General features: G+C 49.5%; 1 protein-coding gene across 5 annotated transcripts in view; it reads left to right on the top strand.

Annotated features, from left to right (window-relative positions):
• The first annotated feature begins 569 nt into the window (after positions 1-569).
• The window catches only part of ADCY9 (adenylate cyclase 9), a 161,144-nt gene continuing 153,161 nt past the window's right edge, over positions 570-8,552 (top strand). For 4 of the 5 annotated variants that reach the window (XM_035266797.3, XM_035266794.3, XM_035266798.3 and 1 more), the window contains exon 1: positions 570-657. The gene's annotated coding sequence lies outside the window, so the exon portion shown is untranslated. Of the gene's footprint in view, positions 1,186-8,552 lie in introns of all 5 variants that reach the window. The other variant, XM_035266799.3, reaches the window with a different exon arrangement.

The following is an 8,552-nucleotide window of genomic DNA, read 5'->3' as shown; positions in this document are numbered from 1 at the left end:
GAGATCTTTGTGGATATAATTAACCTAAGGATCTCGAGATGTGATTACCTGGGTGGGCTCTAAATCCAATGGCAGGTGTCCTTTTAAGAGTAGCCAACATGGCAAAACCGCATCTCTACCAACAATACCAACAATTAGCCAGGTGTGGTGGTGCATGCCTGTGGTCCCAGCTACTTGGGAGGCTGAGCGGGGAGGATCGCTTGAGCCTGGGAGGAGGCAGAGGTTTCTGTGAGCCGAGATCATGCCACTGCAGCTTGGATGACAGCCAGATCTCGTTCCCAATTAAAAAAGAATGAGGCAGAGGCTGTGTGAAGATAGAAATTGGAGACATACAGCCCCAAGTCAAGGAACTCTGGGAGCCCCCAGAAACTGGAAGAGGCAAGTAAGGGTCCCCCTGCAGAGCCTGTGGTGGGAGCTCTGACCTGCAGAGAGAAAGATTTTCCCCTAGAGTCCTGCTCACACCTTGATGTTGGATTTCTGGCTTCTAGAATTGTTAGAGAATGGTCTATTATGAGCCAACATATTTGTGACACGTTGTTACAGGAGGCCTAGGGAATTAATGCATTTCCAGTCTTGAGACTGGGGCCCAGGGAGCAAGTCTGGTCAAGCCCTGCCCTGCCCTGGGGATCCAGACCCCAGCCATCCCACTGCCTGGCTGTGAGCATCTTGTTTGTACGAGGTACCCCATAAAAATGAGTGGAACTGAGCTGGGTGTGGTGGCTGACACCTGTAATCCCAGCACTTTGGGAGGCCAAAGCAGGCAGATCATGAGGTCAAAAGATTGAGACCATTCTGGCTAACACAGTGAAACTCTATCTCTACTAAAAATACAAAAAATTAGCTGAGTGTGGTGGTGGGCACCTGTAGTCCCAGCTACTTGGGAGGCTGAGGCAGGAAAATGGCTTGAAAGCAGGAGAATTGCTTGAACCCAGGAGGTGGAGGTTGAAGTGAGTCGAGATTGTGCCGCTGCACTCCTGCCTGAGAGACAGAGTGAGACTTCGTCTCAAAACAAAACAAAACAGAGTGGAACTGAACTGGAAGGAAGAGAAGTAACTGAATCAGAAGGCAGCCTTCAAGGACACACCTGAGTTCAATGTTTCCTCTACTATTTGTTGGCTGAAGTTGATTTCCTCAAAGGGTAGTTGAGGATTGAAGGAAATAATAAGTGGAAATGCCTGTCACAGAGTAAGTGCCCATAAAGGTGGTTATTCTCAGGGTCAAGCAGAGAGGAATGCTGGGATAGGAACCTGGGGTTCGCGCCTCAGATTCCTCTATCACAGGACGGCTGTGACTTTCTGGGAGGCATTTACACTGGCTTTGAGTCTTGGAGGCTGCATCTGTCTGTCCGAGGGGGGCAGTTTGTCCTGTCCCCTTACTCACAGGACTACTTACTGTGAGACTCGAAGGAGTTTGGGTGCAGTGCTCTTTTTTTTTTTTGAGACAGAGTCTCGCTCTGTTGCCCAGGCTGGACTGCAGTTATGCAATCTCAGCTCAGTGCAACCTCAGCCTCTTGGGTTCAAGGAATTCTGCTGCCTTAGCCTCCCAAGTAGCTGGATTACAGGCGCCAGCCACCATGCTCAGCTAAGTTTTTGTAATTTTAGCAGAGAGGGGGTTTTGCTGTGTTGGCCAGGCTAGTCTCAAACTCTTGACCTCAGGTGATCCACCCACCTTGGCCTCCCAAAGTGCTGGGATTACAGGCATGAGCCACCAAGTCTGGCCTCTTTATTTATTTATTTATTTTGAGACAGGGTCTCTGTCAACTAGGCTGGAGTGCAGTGGTGCGATCTCGGCTCACTACAACCTCCCCCTCCTGGGTTCAAGGAATTCTCCTGCCTAAGCCTCCCAAGTAGCTGGGATTACAGGTGCCTGCCACCACGCCCCACGAATTTTTGTATTTTTAGTAGAGATGGGGTTTCGCCATGTTGACCAGGCTGGTCTTGAACTCTTGATGTCAAATGATCTGCTCGCCTCGGCCTCCTGAAGTGTTGGGATTACAGGCGTGAGCCACTGTGCCTGGCCCAAGAGTTTGGGTGCAACCCTTTTGCAAGCCATATTTCAGAAGCCCAGGGTGTTTGTCTGATGATTTACACATAATCCAGTGTCCCAGCGCATTGCACCTGGTATCTGTGACGGCACCTGTGTGCAACTCACAAGGTGGGAAAAGGTGGTTTCCAGGCTTTAAATGTTTTACTAGGATTTGATAAAGAAAGCTGGCTCTGAACCAGGGAGAATGAAACTGCAACCACACGCTCCTTGTTCAGCAGTGCACAGTTTTGCAGAAGGCTTCTTGCTTTGTGTGGCCTTCCCTCTCTCCCACAGTGGGTCACCGACAGGCTTCTAATAGCAGGTGTGGGGATGGGCACTGAAGCGCAGACAGTCTGCACTGAAGCCCTGGGGCCCAGGAGCCAGGCTGTCCCAGTGCCGGCCCTTCCTGCACCCCGCGTGGGACAAGCCTGAACCTCTGAGCCCCACTGGGACTGCTTACTGGGGATTATTCCCTCAGGTGGCATAAATGTGACCCGATCACTGCCTTCCAGCTGTTAGAGCCTCAGGTGACAGGCACCTAATTTTAGATTGCATTATGGTAAATAACAGACACAGGTCTAGATGTGAGGGGAACACAGGTGAGAGATCAGCTTCTTCATCTTGTGGAAGTGAATGAAAGCCTCACACGGCAGCTTTTCTCAGAGCTGTTCCTGCCACGAATCCCATCTCGAGAACTTGCTGTTCCCATCCCTGAAGATTCGTGGCTAAGAGGTACATGCAAGAGAGGTAATTGTGCAGGGCCAGGGGTGTGACGGGAAGAACCAGAAAAATGACTGTGCAGTGGAAGTAGAATTTTTTTTTTTTAATTTAAAGTAACAAATACACTTTTTTTTTTTTTTTGGAAGATGGAGTCCTACCCTGCTACCCAGGCTGGAGTGCAATGGTGCAATCTCGGGCTCACTGCAGCCTCTGCCTCCCAGGTTCAAGCGATTCTCCCAAGCAGCTGGGATTACAGGTGTGTGCCACCATGCCTGGCTAATTTTTGTATTTTTAGTAGATATGGGGTTTCACCATGTTGGCCAGGCTGGTCTCAAACTCCTGACCTTGGGTGATCCACCTGCCTTGGCCTCCCAAAGGGCTGGGATTACAGGCATGAGCCACCGCAGTTGGCCACAAATACACTTTTAATTGATCTCAGATTAAAAAGTACTCAGGAAAAGTCAGTAATCGTTTTAGCCCCTAATCTATTAGAACCTTATCCTGAGTAGTCTTGAGGATGGGTTAGCTGATGATTTCCATTAGCTCCCACCACCTGCAGTGTTAGAAAAAGCAAGGCATTGTCTCAGTTTGGAACAAAGGCATGGCTGGCCACCAAATCAGTCTCTGAACTGTTTCTTTCGCTCTTCTGCTTTGTGATGTAGGCTCTAGCTTTCATGGCATCTTCCTTGGCAGCCCCTTTTAGCTAATTCCAGGGATCCCGCTGGCCTTGCCCTTGAAGTCCAGCATTCTGGGCTGTTCTGTACTGATGTCGCCCACAGTCGTGTGTCTGTAGCGGCAGTAGAGGAACAGCACCTCATCATCCGCTGGCTTGGTCTTAACTCCTCATCCTGTGCAGCGTTTTTTTGTTTGTTTTTTTTGAGGTGGAGTTTTGCTCTTGTTGCCCAGGCTGGAATACAGTGTTGTGATCTCGGCTCACCACAACCTCTGCCTCCTGGGTTCAAGTGGTTCTATTGTCTCAGCCTCCTGAGTAGCTGTGATTGCAGGCACGCACCACCATGCCCAGTTAATTTTTTGTATTTTCAGTAGAGAAGGGGTTTCACCATGTTGGCCAGACTGGTCTTGAACTCCTGACCTCAGGTGATCCACCTGCTTCGGCCTCCTACAGTGCTGGGATTACAGGCGTGTGGCACTGCGCCCAGACTTATCACCTCTTTCAAGACACCATTCTCACCTTTCCTGTACCAAAGATTTAATTTCCAAATCTGCTCTGTCCAAATGAACCTCCTGTCTTTCTGTGCCCAGCCCCAGGTCCCTTTCTAATGGCACTCACCATGGCCTGCTCTGTTCTGAGCTACAGGAAGTCTGTGTGCTCTAGGAAGGCAGGTGGTGGTTGTTTTCTACTTGAATGCTCATGGGCTTATTATTTTATTTTCATTATTATTTAAAGACAGGGTCTTGTTCTGTTGCCTAGGCTGAAGTTCAGTGGTGCAATCATAGCTCACAGCAGCCTCCAACTCTCGGGCTTAAGTGATCCTCCTGCCTCAGCCTCCTGAGTAGGTGGGACTACAGGCAGGAACCACCGCATCTACCTATGTTTTTATTTTTTATTAAAATTTTTTAGTCTGGGTGTAGTGGCTCACACCTGTAATCCCAGCACTTTGGGAGGCTGAGGCAGGCGGATCACTTGAGATCAGGAGTTTGAGACCAGCCTGGCCAACATGGTGAAACCCCATCTCTACTAAAAATACAAAAAGAATTAGCCAGGCGTGGTAGCCTACGTGGGAGTCTGAGGTGGGAGGGTGGCTTAAACCAGGAGGTGGAGGTTTCAGTGAGCAGAGATTGTGCCACTGCATTCCAGCCTGGGTGACAGAGTGAGACTCCGTCTCCAGAAAAAAAAATTTTTAGACGGGTATTGTGGTGCACACCTGTAATCTCAGCTACTCGGGAGGTGGAGGGTGCAGTGAGTCGAGATGGTGCCACAGCACTCCAGCCTGGGAGACAGAGTGAGACCTTGTTTCAAAAACAAAAAAAATATTTTGGTAGAGATATTTGGAGTCTTGTGTTGTTGTCCAGGCTGGTCTTGAACTGGCCTCAAGCAATCTTCCTGCCTCATGTCCCAAAGCACTGGGAGTAGAGGCATGAGCCACCATGTCCAGTCTATTATTACTATTATTAATTGTGGTAAAATAGACATCACGGAAAGGTTACCACGTGGATTAGTTTGTCGGGGCTGCCAATGCCTAAGTATTGCTGACTAGGCAGCTTAAATGACAGAAATGTATGTTCTCACAGTCCTGGGGCCTAGAAGGCTGACCGCGGTGTGGACGGGGTTGGCTTCTTCTGGGGCCCCTCTCCTCAGCTTGTACAGTGCTGTGTTTTTCCTTTGTCTCCTCGTCATCTTCCCTCTGCGCCTCTCTATGTCCTAGTTTCCTCCTCTAGGAAATGGTCTTCCTTTGTTGCCCAGGATGGAGTGCAGTGGCGTGATCTCAGGTCACTCCGCCTCCTGGTTTCAAGTGATTCTCCTGCCTCTGCCTTCTCAATAGCTGCAATTACAGGCGCACACCACCATGCCTGGCCAATTTTTGTATTTTTAGTAGAGTTGGGGTTTCATCATGTTTACCAGGTTGGTCTTGAACTCCTGACCTCAGGTGATCTGCCCTCCTTGGCCTCCCAAAGTGTTGGGATTATAGGCATGAGCCACTGCGCATAGCAAACTTATTTTTGAGTAATGTTAATGATATTTTCATACTACTGTGTGGGTAAAATAAACACACATCCTTCTGATAAGCCTGCAAGTTTCTTTTTCTTTTTTTTTTTTTTTTGAGATGGAGTCTTACTCTGTTGCCAGGCTGAAGTGCAGTGGTGTGATCTCAGCTGACTGCCACCTCTGCTTCCCTGGTTCAAGCCATTCCCCTGCCTCAGCCTCCCAAGTATCTGGGACTACAGTTGCACACCACCATGCCCGGCTAATATTTGTATTTTTAGTAGAGACCATGTTGGCCAGGATGGTCTCGATTTCTTGACCTCGTGATCCGCCCGTCTCAGCCTCCCAAAGTGCTGGGATTACAGGTGTGAGCCACGGCGCCCAGCCAAGCTTCAAGTTTCTACCACGCTGGCGAAAGATGCATGCTTCCAAGGATGTTCAGGCAGATCATGGTAGATGCTGCTCCATCTATAAGTGACTGGCGTAGGACTTCAGGGCAAAGGTTTGCAGCACGCCAACAGGATTGAAACTGTCCCTAATGATGGCTTGCTAAGTGAAGGTTTTGATACCGAAGGCTGAGACTTCCAGCTTTGTGCCGCCCTCAGCTGAGTGGCTGCAGGCAGGAAGGGTCTTCTCTGGAAAACCTGACAAATTAATCCAAGGAAAAATACCAGCAGATGGTGACACGGGGGTGGGATCCCCGACAAAATGACCCGGCCTGATTATTCTAAACAACACGTGATGATTGGAATCACCTTGGGAGGTTTACATGCCTGTCTGCACCCCTTCCCCACCCCCAAATGGTTGTATCCCAATGTCATCTCATTCTCGACCCTCTGTTTGAAACCTGCTTTTTCTCTGCGGAACTGCTCTCTGTAGCTCTCTGTGGTTCTGAAGTTGCACCCAGCTGTGTCTTGGTGTGGATCTATTTCCGGTCACCGTGCTGGCCACTTGCTGTTTCTTTTCGATCACATCCTTCATTTATGATAACTTTTCTTGAACAGTTCCTCAGTGATTTCTCCCTTCTGTGTTCCCTCTTCTTTCTGAAACTCCTTTTTATTTGGATGCTGGACTTTTTGGGCTGTTCTTATTATTTTCTTGTCTCTGTTCTCCATTTCCATTCCTCCTCTTCCTCCTCCTCCTCCTCCTCCCCCTCCTCCTCCTCCCCCTCCTCCTCCTCCTCCTCCTCTTTGTCTTCTTGCTGTTGCCCAGGCTGGAGTGCAGTGGTGCAATCTTGGTTCACTGCAATCTCTGCTTCCCCGGCTCAAGTGATTCTCCTGCTTCAGCTTCCCTTGTAGCTTAGATTACAGGCACCCACGACCATGCCCAGCTAATTTTTGTATTTTTAGTAGAGATGGGGTTTCTCCATGTTGGCCAGGCTGCTCTTGAACTCCTGACCTCAGGTGATCCTCCCGCCTCGGCCTCCCAAAGTGCAGGAATTACAGGCGTGAGCCACTGTGCCTGACCCCATTTCTCTTTCTTCTCTTTCTCACATTTCTAGAGGCCAGAAGTGTGAAATCAGTGTCCGCAGAGCTGTGCTTATTCTGAAGGTTCTAGGGCAGGATCCTGTCTTGCCTCTTCCGGCCTCTGGCAACTCCCAGGACTGCCTGGGGTGCCTTGGCTGGTGGCGGCATCACTCCTGTCTCTGCCTCTGTCTTTTTTTTTTTTTTCGAGACGGAGTTTCCCTCTTGTTGCCCAGGCTGGAGTGCAATGGCACCACAATCTCGGCTCAGTGCAACCTCCGCCTCCCAGGTTCAAGCGATTCTCCTGCATCAGCCTCCTGAGTTGCTGGGATTATAGGCATGTGCCACCACACCTGGCTAATTTTGTATTTTTAGTAGAGACAGGATTTCTCTGTGTTGGTCAGGCTGGTCTCGAACTCCTGACCTCAGGTGATCCTCCCCCTAAAGTGCCAGGATTACAGGTGCCTCTGTCTTTATATGTCTTCTGTCTTATCTGTCTTCTCCCCAATGCATGTCTCTGTGTCTTCTCCTCTTCTTATTCTTTTACTTAATGTTTTATTTTGAGACAGGGTGCCCAGGCTGGGAACAGTGGAGTGATCACAGGTCACTGCAGCCTTGAACTCCGGGGGTTAAGCAATCTTCCCACCTGAACCTTCTGAGTAGCTAGGACCACAGATGCGTGCCACCATGTCTAGCTAATTTTTTGTTTGTTTGTGTGTGTGTGTGTATGTGTGTTTTTCTTTTTTATCTTTCTTTTTTTTTTTTTTTTTTTTTTTTGAGGCAGAGTCTTACTCTGTTGCCAGGCTGGAGGGCAGTGGCACAATCTTGGCTCACTGCAACCTCCACCTCCCTGGTTCAAGCAATTCCCCTGCCTCAGCCTCCCAAGTAGCTGAGACTACAGGCATGCACCACCATGCCCTGCTAATTTCTTGTATTTTAGTAGAGACAGGGTTTCATCATGTTGGCCAGGATGGTCTCTACCTCCTGACCTTGTGATCCACCTGCCTCAGCCTCCCAAAGTGCTGGGATTACAGGCGTGAGCCACCGTGCCCGGCCAGCTACTGTTTTAAAAACCTTTTTGGGCTGGGCGCAGTGGCTCAAATTTGTAATTTGAGCACTCTGGGAGGGCAGGGCTGGTCAATTGCTTTAGTACAGGGATTCGAGACCTCCCCAGGGGACATGGCAAAACCCCATCTCTCTAAAAATACAGAAGTTAGCCAGGCGTGGTGGTGCATGCCTGTGGTCCCAGCTGCTCAGGAGACTGAGGTGGGCAGATCACTTGAGCCTGGGAGGAGGAGGTTGCTGTGAGCCAAGATCAAGCCACTACACTCCATCCTGGGCAACAGAATGAGGTCCCATCTCAACAACAACAAAGTGGTGGGGCTCACTCTGTTGTCTGGGCTGGTCTCAAACTCCTGGGCTCAGATGATCCTCCTGCCTTGGCCTCTCAAAGCATTGGGATTCTAGGCATGAGCCACTGTGCCTGGTTCCTCTTGTTAAAATGATGCCAGTCATCGGATTTAGGGCCATCACAATCCAGTACGACTGTATCTTAACTATATGTGCAAGGACCCTATTTCCAAATAAGGTCACATTCTGAGGATCCTGGTGGGCATGAATTTTGAGGGGACACCGTTCAACCCACTTCACAGCTCTTGCATAGTTCTTACAACCACTCC

Source organism: Callithrix jacchus, chromosome 12, assembly GCF_049354715.1.
Source record: "Callithrix jacchus isolate 240 chromosome 12, calJac240_pri, whole genome shotgun sequence".
In the NCBI taxonomy this organism is placed as follows: Eukaryota; Metazoa; Chordata; class Mammalia; order Primates; family Cebidae; genus Callithrix; species Callithrix jacchus.
Note: the sequence above shows the minus strand (reverse complement) of the source record. Positions and strands in the feature narration are given on the sequence as shown.